This window comes from Amblyomma americanum, chromosome 2, assembly GCF_052857255.1.
Source record: "Amblyomma americanum isolate KBUSLIRL-KWMA chromosome 2, ASM5285725v1, whole genome shotgun sequence".
NCBI classification, from domain to species: domain Eukaryota; kingdom Metazoa; phylum Arthropoda; class Arachnida; order Ixodida; family Ixodidae; genus Amblyomma; species Amblyomma americanum.
This window is the reverse complement of record NC_135498.1, coordinates 187,829,927-187,842,560: the sequence shown is the minus strand read 5'-3', so window position 1 is coordinate 187,842,560 and position 12,634 is coordinate 187,829,927. Positions and strand designations below refer to the sequence as shown.

The window sequence follows — 12,634 nt, the reverse complement described above, 5'->3', positions numbered from 1 at the left end:
ATAACTTCTGCAGAATTACCGCGTTTTTAAAGTTGTCCTCTTTTCCATGCGTTCTCCACTTACACGGGGAAAGGATGTCAGCAGAAAATGAGAACTCGGATGGCAGCGTACGTGTAGCGAGCTACGAGCATCTCCTGCCTTGTTCTGTTTTTCATGTTTTCCGAAGTTACTTTCAGAGAATTGCCGCGTTTGTTAGACCGATGAGCGGAGCTATTTTGTGGAGCAATGAGTGAAGCAATAAAGCAATGGAGCGCTGTACGAAAAAGTTGCAACGAAAGAAAGAGGGAGCTCAAATTTCAAACTAATAAATCAACTAATTTATCCCAGCACCGGTGGGCGTTATCTTCTTTTGAGTACCGCCCAGCAAGCAGATTCCGCTGACTTTCCCCGCGTCTCCGTCAAGCATCAATACATGAAACTATAGTATAAATGTAAGCCTCTCGGGTGCCAGACAGCTGAGAGTGAACTCGAGAGTTAGGGCATAAGCGCGAATTCTACTTCGCAGCCACCGAAAAAAAATCCAACTGTCAAATGGGAGTTCGGTGTTGTGCGCCCTCAGAAATTCCAAAATTACGTATCGAAGCTAGGAGTAGAACCAGTTCTCATTTGTATAGTTGGGACTCTAGGTCTTCATCGCAGTCACAAGCGAGTCGTGTGTGCTCTTTCTGTGTTGGGCGACCTTGCCTGTTTATCGGTTTCTTTTTTTTTCACAAGCTGTTACCTGCTTTGCGACCCAAAAATTTCGGCAAGTTCATATAGAACGCGGCAATTCCATGCGATTTATTTCGATATCTGCAGGCAGTTGTCCTTGCCGTGCAAGCCTAACAAGATATCTGTTGTCTCATCGATAGGCGATTAATACTATAGTTTCACAGACCAACCTAAAGGGAAAAGTGCATGGCGCCAGCGCCTATGCTAGTTTCTTAAAGGGAACTCTGGTGATATTAATGCGGCATCATTTGGGTTCTCGTCTTGTAAAAAACCACCGGGTGTCTCTCTGACAGAATTACATGATTAGGTTGACAGGGTCATGACGTCATCAGCACTGCCAAGTTTGAAAATCTAAGGACTATAATAGTCCAGTGCCTTTCATTGGATTGCAGTATGGGACGATATTAACCCGACGCTCTGCTCCACATCAGGATACCCACTAATATACCTTAAGCCACCCACTAATCTACATTAATCCATTTTCTGGGGTAGGCTTGCTTCCTAAATTGAGGGGGGGGGGGTCCAAAATGACGTAGCCTTTTCTTTAACAGTGTGGTTTAGAAAGAACGGCCACACGTTTGTTTGTTTTTCAATATTTAACGTTCATAATAACATCGCATTCCTTGGAGGCCCCTCTCCGGTACAAGAAACCGCGTTTGAAAAGTTTTGAGTAGAATTTTTTTTAAAAAGCAAGAATCAAGGAAACTTAAACTGGGTTTCGACCAAATGTTGACGCCACGCCAGACGAACCTATGACGTCATGGATACTGTCGCAATTCCTGTCGTGTGCGCTTTGATCGGCTAAAGTGGCGACTGCAAGTGGCAGCTTGAGTCATAAATTGTCTGAAATCACCATATTCCGCTTTTCTCTCCTCCCTGTACAGATTAGATTCTGTTGACAGAGCATTTATTACTTATTTACAATATTTATCACAACACAGTGTTTGGTGTTAGGCTCGTGTGGAAAATAGCAAAAGCATTTCATTAAAGTTTGCCTCGGGAAAAATTTGCGTCACCACTGAGTGCACGTTTTCGGCCCTGCGCTAGGCAAGCGAAATACGAAACCTCATCTTCTCGGCATGCCCTTGATGGACGAAGTGCAGCGTCGCCAGTTGTCCCTCTAGGAAAGGACAATGAGCTCTAGGAGTTACGCCTAATACTTAGCAACTAGGTTAGGTCCCTTGTTTCCACGGTATTCATGTGCTAAAAATGAGCTGCTTTATTTTTGCCATTTGGTCAAGAGCAACAGTACTTGTTCAAAGATCATCTGATCTACATTTCACCGCATGACTCAAGCGCAAGCGGAAGTTCACAATAAATTCGGTGACATTATTGCAGCCACCGCTGGTGTAAACCGAAACTGGATAGCAGAAATTTGCCGAGCTGGCAGCTCCGGCGCTTGCGCTGCTGCTTGTCCTCCCTGGACAGATTTGGTATCTGCGAACCGGACACCAGTCACAGCATGCTCCGATTACAGCCCGTGCGCTGTCATGCGGCTGCGCATGCGTAGTGACTTCTGACAGTCAGCACCTATGCGGTCGCCTGCCTAGCTTCGCAGTCCTTCGCTCGCGCCCTCTCCGCTTTACAGTATACACAGAGCCACGTTATAGCAACTGTCTTTTAGCCGACCAACGGAATGTCGCTAGCGCAAAGTATGCATACGAGTGTGGGAGTGAGCACTGCCTCCAGTGGAAGGGAATATTGAGCGATAGTCCCTTGGCGTGACGGACTTCAAGAGGAGGTAACCGGAGCAAGGTCCAGAAGAGAGTCAGATAGGCGGATGAGATTAAGATATGTGCGGTGATAAAGTGGTCTCAACTGGCGCTGAGGAAGGCTAAATGGAAGTCTTTTGGAGACAGACATTTGTCCTGCAGTGGACACGTGAATGAAAATGATGATTATTAGTTTACCACCCTCTCCCCCGGCCCATGTCACATCACCGGCTTCTAAAGGGGGAGATTTGCATGCACAAGCTAACCTTGTTTAGCACAGTCCGCGTGAGTGCTGTCGCAACGGTGGAAGTTCACGACACGACGCACAGGACAACTGTCGAGACCGAGCTGCTTGTTCGCCACCCTTAGGCACGTCTAATTGTGCCGTAGTTCTGACATTCCCTCGCTTGTCTTTTAAACTGCTCTGGCACTGTCAAACGCACTGTGGAATGAACAAAGGCACATGGACTTAACAGCCTAGTGCAGCTTTAAATTCATCGAGCGAAACGCGAAGGAAGATTTCTAATAACAGCGTTCACGTGTCGATCAGCAACGCAAACAAAAATACGAAAGGTAACGGCCGACTTCGTAAACGACCGCCTGTGTATGAAATGGTCGCCGCCAGATTGCTACCCACCTACATTAAGCAGCAATATTTGTTTCAAGGCGCACACTAGGGTCCACGTTTACATCCGTACACCGCTGTTCCGTCGTGTTTCACTTACCGACCGCTCTGGAATTTCAGGAAGTGAGCTGGTCCACCGGCTCGCCCATGATGTCACGCAGCGGGGCGCCTGCAATCCCCCGGCCTTTCCCAACGACATAAGATAAGGCCTTCAATACAACGCAACATAAAAGACCTGCAACGACCACGTCAGGGAGGCCCACCAAAAACTGCCTTGCCCCTAACGAGCTCTACCAACACCATCTCTCTACACGCTCCGCAACACACTTCCGCCTGCTTTACCTATAACGCCTCCGAGTTGGCCCAGCCCTCCCTAACTGCCTGAACTGTTCGCAAAACTACAGCGTTGCCTCTACACATGCCCAGTAGCCATATAATCCCCACTTTCCTTACCCACCCCGTACTCCCGGAGTGCATGGTTGGCCCCGTGCCATTATCAGGATCAACTGTCGCTGGTGAAACAAGCTTGTTCCCTCCTCGGCGACTAGTACAACGTTGCCAGATGGAGTGCTTTCTCTCTCTCTCTCGTTGTCTTTCTACCCTACCTACTAATGAACCTGTCTTATCGGCGAAAGTAGCGAAGCATTTTCCCGTCGGTGGTGCCATAATGATGCGCCGTCTTGCAAGCTGTCGGCCAAACCACAGTGCCTTAAGCCTACAACACCTTCTTGCAGCGTCTTCGCAGGCACAGGGCGTTGAACCACGGGAGACCATGCCAGAATGATGCCTGTGCGCCTACGACGGATATGAGTCCCGGAATTTCATTCAAAACCAGTAGCCATATGAGACTGAAGAAAATTTGAACAGCGCTTCAGCCGACTTCTACGCAACTGTCTGATCGATGAGAAAAATCTTTCAGCCTTGAGAACACATTCTTGTGGTCACTGTAGCTTCCTGCGCCGCCGAGGCGTTTCGTTCGCTCCGGTGGTCTCGATCAAGAGGCGACCGCACAGGAGCACCAAATGCGGTCCTAGTCTGAGCCGACTGCAGCGGCCTACTTTCTTTCCTGGACAGCGTCGCGTGTGCCCGCACAAAATGCTGCGTCGTTAGGGGAGCTCAGGCTGCCTCGGACGCGCCGTTCGGAAGCGTGGTACTTGGCTGCAGCAGCCCAATGTTGCCAATGCCTTGTGCTTGCTGGAAATCTATCCGCTTTGCTGCGTGACTCAAATACATGGCCAAGCTGAGAGGGCATTTGCAGGACTTCGTGCGTCCCTTCTTTCCCTGCTTAAATTTGTTGGCACAGTACTGTGTTAGTGCAGCACCTCGCCTATATCTTGCCTGCCGCGCATCACTTGCCTAATCCGCTCTAAATCGGTTGATGTTCCGTTCGATTGTGCTCGTCCTTACTGGTGTAGGAGAGTTTGGTGCTCGTGTTACCGGGAAGAGGCCTTGCTTTATTCGCTCCCCTCTCACGGGACGTGAAGCAGGCCGCACGTGTCGCCTCACCGTCAGAACAGTGCCACTTCTTGTGCCCATTTGATATGAGCACTGAGCGTCTCTGGGGGATCGAATGCGCAGCGTGAGAGACGTGTTTTGCAATGAAGACTCCACATAATGACTCGTAGTATCAGGCTGCCACTTGGCTCTCCATCCGTGATTCGTTTGGCGCAGGCTACGATGCACCACGTGTGGTGTCCATTCCATTGCGTGTGTGCAAAGTGTATGCATGCAGAGCTATCGAGTCGCAATTGGCTTTTCGACACGTGAGACCGCCATTCCATTTCTAATCACCGTTTCTGTGCGAACAAACTTTCCTCTTCCGTCGTCCGGGCAAATGGTGCCGTCGTTCACATAAGGAAAAACTGTACGCCTGCTACGGGGCGCCTTGTTGCACTGAAGGGTGATTCTCTAACTAACGAGAACCCATCGCAGTGGCGCCGTGGTCGGGACCCTCGGCTACTGAACCAGAGTTTCCGGGTACGAATACGGTCGCGGCGGGCGCGTTTAGATTGAGGCGAAATGCAAAAGGCGCCCATTTGCAGTGCGATGTAAGTGAATGTTAAAGATCCCCAGGTGGTCGAAATGGAGGCGAAACGCAAAGGCGCCCGTGTGCTCTGCGATGTCAGTGCACGTTAATGATCCTCAGGTGGTCGAAATTATTCCGAAGCTCTCGATTAATGCACCTGCTTCTCTCTTTCTTCTTTCACTCCCACCTTCCTCCCTTCTCTTACGGCGCGGTTCAGGTGTCAAACGATATGAGACAGATACTGCGCCATTTCCTTTCCTCAAAAACCAATTTTCTAACTGGCGAGATGGGTCCACAAGTGTAAGACGACGAGCCTTTTTTTATCAGAAAGGAATACGCGGATCACTGGGCATGCACGCTGAAGCAAAATTGACTTAGAAATTTGTGCTGATTACTACAGCTTTAGAATCAGTAGAGCAAAAAAATATCAAGATTCAGAATTGTGCTCTTCTCATAGCGGCAGGCAGTTCTACATAAGGCTCTGAAGAGGAGAAAAAATTTAAGAAAATATGATGGCCTTGCACAGCAGTTCCAGTGTATTCTACGGCGAATGCAAGAAATACTTTTCAAAAATTCAAAGAATTTTTCCTCGACGTGTTTCTGGAATTAGCCACCCACCCTATGATTGCTTTTCTTCTTAGACTAAGCCTTTATAGCGACTGCGCCAGTTCAGGCGTATGCAGATTACGAGACTCGCTTTTTATACATCAGGAGTGTCGAACACACTGTCAATCAATGCTTTAGAATCCCAAGCGTATTACTGCAAGCGACTCCTGTCATATGAAAATGAAATTAACCCCCCAATTTTACAAGTGGCTCTTACTTTACTTACGCATTTAGATATAATGATCGCGAGGGCAGCGTCTCATTCAGCCGAAGTACGCATCCAGGCATTCTATTGTAAACAACTGTGCGTGTATTTCAACTTGACCATTTGCCACTGAGACAATTGTTCTGACTGAAACCGGACGCGATCAGTGCGGCAGCGGGATCCTGTGCGACGGGGCCTTTCTTTCTCCCCGCTTCGGACAGGTGTACTTCCTCAAGTGCGTGCTGGCCTGCTACCAGACGCTGCAGGGCGAAGCCGAGCTGAAGCCGCAGCCGGAGCCCGATGCGACGGAGCCCCTGCGCAGCTACCAGCCAGACGAGGAGCCGCACTGCAGCAAGAACATGCACGCGTAGCCCTCCGGCCGACCATGGCACGAGTCTGCGAGGACAGGACTGAGAGCGTGACACGTACCTTGCGAGCCGACCTCGACTCTCGTAGAGCAACTGCGGGGTGGCCCTGCACTGTGGCTGCAGGCAGTCGATCAGCTGCGGTGCTGCCCATCTTCAGTGTAGCCGCGTGCTTGGTATGCTCTTCAGTGCCGGATGGCGCAAGACATGTGGGCTTAATGTTTTGTTTTTTTCCCTCTCGTTTTCGCCTCACAGCGTTCTTGGCGCGACATGCTGTATAAAACCCTCCTGTGCGGATGCACTGAGACCTCTTTGCGATGACGAGATGGTAGTAAGGCAGTGAGAGAGAACACGTCTATTTTAAGAACTCACATCCGGATCCAAGCAGTAAGAGTTGGCATTCTTTGATCATCACTGGATATCCGCGGTATGAGCGTTCCGCTCTTCTCAGTGCTTACATGCCACCAGTCTAATTGTACCACTCAACTTTTCCATCGAGAGCAAAGCCTCGCACTTTTTCCCAGATGACGGTGTTGATCGGACATGCCGGTTATGTCTAGAGTGACTAGCGCAGCAGAAACGGCGCTGCCCGGAAGGAAACTCGTCATTCGTTATTTTCTCATTCATTAGTTTCTATGGAACGGTTGCCAGAGTACTGAGCTTGTGTAAAAGAAGAGAGTAGCTTCTCTAAGACGTGCAATACTACAAACTCTGCAAATCTGATCATCCGGCATCTCTGAGGGAAGTCAGGTCCGTTTAAAGCTACTTTCGCTGGATGCAGACAGCCTTCTCTAATCTGCAGCGATAATGCGTCATGAGTGAAGCAATGGCCGCGCAGTAACATGCAGGATTTCCACGTTTCCCAGAAGGGAAGCCAGCCGCACCGGCCGTTCGCCGTGCGTTTCTACATAGCGGAAATTCGGAATTAGTTTTTGCGGATGTTTGTGCGGTGGTATAAGCCGCATCCGTCGAACTGCGCTAGGACAAAAAATTCACATCGGGTGCAAGAACATTTGTTGTGGGGTTGGATATCCAGACTCCTGCAAAAATCCTTATTAGACGCTGCTTACTTGCGCCTAACACGACCGGGAATACAATTTGATCAAATTATCACTCCTCACGGCGTCACCTTTTTGTTTGTTGCTTGCTTTTGTTTTCAAGACGCAAGAATGAATGTGATGTAATTTTTGAGCTCTCGTAAATGTCAGACGTTGGCTGCTACTGGCGGGATGGTATAGGTAAGCGCTTGAGTTGATTTTTGCTAAAGATTAGCTTGTGCTGTACGGTCCTGGGTATTTTTTTCTCCCTCTTTTCAAGGCATTTTCCATTCTAAGTGCAAGGTTCTGAGTGCAAAATAACGCTGGGCTTGTTCGGAGCATGGGTTAAAGCGGCGAACAAATGAAACGTGACACGTGGGATCAATTCCATGGCCGCAGATGTATTTGGCGTAGAGAGGTGCTTCGGAGGGAGCTCTCCCCCTTATAATTCCGAGCGGCTGCCAAAGCGTATAAATTGCGCAGTATGTCAACAGCACAAGTGCATCCTGACGTATGCAGAAGCAGCCGATGCCGCGGTGACTCTTCAGCAGCATTGTGAGTTTTATGGGAACAATTATTTGTCGCTTGAGTACTGATTAGTCATATAGACAGAGGCAGTGCCCTCTCTATTATGTCCGATGCGGTACAACACAGCACTGCATTGAGTTTAGACACGTGGTTGTGTGCCTGTATCAAAGGCACCCGTTTGCGAACAAAGTTCGACGTTAAAGAAGAAAGCAGGAAGAAAATTCGGCTGTTACCATGACTAAAAAAGTAACTGAATCAAAAACAAGAGAGCCAAGCTGCGCTTTGCAGTTGAGATTTGTTACGATCGTATGAGGTGACGACTCGGCGCGAATGTGGGTCGGGTTCTGCCGGTTGGCTCGAACGTTGGGAATGTACCCACTTCTATTCAAGGGGTCTTCTGTTGCGACTGCACATGCAATCGCTTGGTACTCGAACAAGCGAAAAGCTGTGAAAGCGAAGATTGACGGCTGGCAGTGATGGTTTAGAGGTGGCATCTTTGATCCAGTAGAAATGTGCATGGAGGAAAGCGGCCGCTAGGCCGCTAGGGCGCTTTCAGAGAATCCTATTACGTTTTGCGTGAACTCACTAATCTGCAAGCGGGAGCTGAATTCCTCCTTGCTCCAGAAATTTGTAGAGGTAACATATATTTCGTTGCTTGCGTAATGCCGAAAAATATTTAGGGGCTATAATTCGAGTGAGGTAGAGAAGATTCCGTACCATTTTAGTGCTGTAGCACTTAGTGTCGTTGCTGTTGCTGTTATAGTGTCGTTGTTGTTATAGCGTCGTAGCTGTTGTTTGTTTGTTTACTTTTGTTTGTTTGTTTGTTTGTTTGAGGTCTCTCAAGGATCTACCGTATGAGAGCGGTATGAGGACTCCCAGAGATATATGAATGTAATCAATGACCAATGGCAGGGGAAGGGTACGGTTGACAGGTGACATGTGGACAGAGGGACATCCCCCTAGACACCACCTGGCATGGTTGGCAGGTGGAGGCTTTAGACAGACGCGACGCCATACTCTTTGGACTTTCGTACTCCTCCTAATGATATCCCATTAATTATGAAGAGAGAGGGGTTGGTTGCAAGGTGGCAAGTGAAGAGAGGGAAATCCCATAAACACTACCTGCCGCCTGTCACCTGCCAGGGCTGGCAGGTGGAGCCTTCACACAGACGTCACCACCAACGCCACCGATGCCGCGCAGTTTTTTCTTTCATGGCTGTCCTAATGTTATCGCATTAATAAATAAAAACCTCCCACCTGATAGGAAGCTACTTTCCAGAGATCGTGTGAGGAAAGGGCGGTGATAAGCTTGCGTCTGTGCTCTATGTCATTTCATTTACTACAGAATAACGCAGAACATCATGTGCATATGTGTAGTGAGGACGTCCTGTCTGGATAGCCGAGGCAAGACGCGCGCTGTAACGCCAGACAAGACCTCACAACCCTAATGGCACAAAAAGCTGCAGGAAAAAGCCCAGCTGTCTTCCCGCGCTTCTTTGGAGTAACACTCAGAGCAGCTTCAGTAAAGCGCGCGCTGCAGTACAGCAAAAATAAAGAAAACTGCGGTACGATTAGACATCTGGTGCAACAATTCTGCGAATGCACTTGAATCCACAATAGAATATTTACTCTCGAAAGAGCACTATATTGAGATACAGCTGAGAAGTGGAGGATGCGGTTCGCCATATTGCTTACACCTCTCCTCAGTGATCCCTGGCCTATCCCCCGTGATGGGTATATGCCATGTCACTAAGGCAGCAACAACAGCCGGCTCGGCAGGCTGGTGTAGTTCTGTTCCCAATTGCCTGCCGTTGAACATTCGTGACAAATCTGATGGAGAAGCCGGGTTCACTTCCAGCCCCGCGTGGGCTACATACCAGCACGGATCTCACCCCTGTCCACCAGAGCCGCGGCCGCCGCCTCCGTCGAGCGTCCCCTGAATTCGGACCATATCCGGCCGCCGCAAGGGCGACGCAGCCTCGGCTGTCGGAGGAACCAGGTGCCATGTTAACTAAGAGTAGGCTCCTGGCGCAAATACTATGCCATCAGCCGCGCACACCCTCGTCGTTTCATGGCGACGTGTTTGAGAACGCCGAGGACTGGCTCGAGACCTTCGAGCGTGTTGCCCGTTACAGCGGTCGGAGCGATGACCGTAAGCTACAAAAAGTATATTTCGCGCTTGAAGAGTCGGCCCGTACGCGGTTCGAAAACCGTGAGGCGTCGTTTCTATCCTGGGAGGCCTTCTGTCGCAACCTGCTGGCCACTTTCCCGAACGCAGACCGCCGAGAGAGAGCAGAAGCTACGGTACACTCGCGCAACTGGCGCCAATACGAGAGTGCGCGCGTCTGCTACGAGGCTGTGACCCGTCTACTCAAGCCCGCGGACCCCGATATGCCGGAAGTCAAGAAGCTTTGCCACCTCATGCGAGATGTCAAGCAAGAGCTTCTCGCGAGACTCGGGCGCAGCCCAACGCTCACTGCAGCACTTTCTTACCGACGCGATTACTATACAGAAGACGCTGAATCAACAGGCCCACCAGTACAATCGCGACGTCCACAGCTTAAGGCCTGATATCTTCTCCATTCTTTTCGAGAGCGATGCGACCGTTCTACGTGAGGTCATCTGGTCTGTTGTCAGGAGGAACTGCAGGCTCAGAGGATGGCTTCCAACACGCCATCTTTTCCGTCGCTAAGTGATGTCGTCCGTGAAGAGGTGTTCCTGGCTGCGCATCAACACCAAGTCTCTGAAGTGCCCCGGGTTGATGCAAGGCCCACGTATGCGTCTGCCCTGCGTCAGAGTTCCGGGTACGACGTCACTGCCGCGACTCCAGCAGTGCGTCCGCCGGAGTCCCCTTGTGACCACGCTCTGCCCGCTTACCAGCTACCACGAAAGAGTGAAGTGTGGCTTTCCCCGGATCGTTGGTCCTGATGCTATCACTGTGGCGAGGCGGGTCACCTCTACAGGGCTTGCCCATACCGCCGCGTGGGCCTGCGTGGTTTCGCGCCTGACGACCCGTGCCCATATAACGGCGAACGACCACTTCAGCTTTGATCCCCGTTGCCGATGCGCTACCGTTCTCCAAGGCCCGTCAAGCAGCAGGCTACGCCGGTCGCTCTTCTCCCAGTCCACGCTGGGAGAACTAATTCCAGCGGCCTCTGGAAGCAAGGCCGCTGACATCGTTCAAAGTGTAGATTCTCCTACGCCATCACGACCCTACGACGGTATTTCTCTGGGAGCCAGTAGCGACAGCATCCGACGCGCTACCTCTGATTTGTGCGTAACAATTGATGGAGTCGACCTGACCGCCTTACTGGATAGTGGGGCCGATTATTCCGTCATGTGCCTTGCCCTCAAGCAGCAGGATGATGATCTGTGTGGCCCAGCTGCAAGTGAGGCAGATAATGTTGTCGACACTTTTCTTTTCTTCTACTTTTTCCCTGGCACTTAAACGTCCGAGTTTCTGCTTCCTAGCACTGAAGGCACTCGGGGCCATTTCGAGATCGCCCTTTATTTTTTTCCTTACAACACGTACTATCAGCAAGTAATAAAACGCGAACAAGATAGTTCAGCGGAGCAAAATAAGAATCTTTCACCAGGGGAAGCTCAATATTAGCAGATGACAACATCACTTTGAAGGCGTGAAGACTTGTTCAGAAGTGTTAACCTCGCTTGTATTTCTTCTCCGGGAGCTAATAAGTTGGTGCTTTTTTGTTGCCACCACAGTTGTGTGTTTCGCATTTCATGCGTTGCTGATAGCAGACTTGAATATGTAGGGTAACTCTGAGAAAGTGCTTGACAAAAGAATTCTTTAATCAGGTCTGTCATTAAACAGGCTTTTAACTCGCTGGGCAACGCCATTAGCGATTCGCCTCAGTTGGTCATTGTAGCAGAATTTTATCAAGATTTCTTTTGTAGCCAGAAAAAACAGCGCTGAAGAGTTGCTTCGTCGAGCTTCATGTCCCGTTTGAAAATTAAAAAACCTAAAGAGAGTGAAGAGGGCTATAAGGCAGGGGATATCAAGCTACTGCAGAACCGCTGAGATATGGCACACGTACTTCGCTCGAAGCGCTTTCCGTGTTGACACGGAAGGCTGCATCGTCTGAAACTTATTATAAAACATGTAGGAATGCAATCAAAACTTTGGCAATAAGACATCTATATCAAAACACTTGACATGTATAAAGAATGACTAGACTAGCGTCCGCTGCCTCTTATATATTTACTGACTAAGGCCGTTGTTAATATAGATGTAAAGCGTTAGATAATTACAAAGCCGAGCGCAGCCGTTACCGTATAAAGCCTGGACTCCATGTACGCGAAAACTCACGCGAACGCGAACGCGACGGCGGCAAGCGACGAGCGACGCCGTCGCGCGAAGCAAAATGCATGTGTCGCTCGGATCTGCACCCACACAAAATTTCGCTCGTCTCCCGGAAGTTGCTTACGCGATTAGCTAATAGCAGCTAAGGCAGCGTACGTCACTGCCGGTAATTTTGCGCGCTTTCTCTAAAGTGCCGCATTGTTGGCAAGCTTTTTCGAGTGCTCGTAGGTGTATCACATTTGCGCTACCATGGCACACGCTCAAGCCCAAGCCTTCAATGAAAAACTCATCGACGCCGTGGAGTGCGAGCGGGTCCTTTGGGACATGCAGCAAAAAAACTATAAGGACCGCAACGTTTCGGAAGCGGCGTGGCGCCGAGTAGCCGAAGCCGTCGGTGCAACAGGTGAGGTTTTGTAAACAAAGCACTCTGTCGGTGCCATTGACTATACAAAATGCTGGTTGTACGCCGAGTGCCGCGTTTCGCAATTGCTGTGTTTT

At 49.8% G+C, this 12,634-nt stretch overlaps 1 pseudogene; it reads left to right on the top strand.

Moving 5' to 3' along the window:
- LOC144120303 (uncharacterized) overlaps positions 1-6,256 on the top strand; it is a 67,272-nt pseudogene extending 61,016 nt beyond the window's left edge.
- The last annotated feature ends 6,378 nt before the right edge of the window (positions 6,257-12,634 follow it).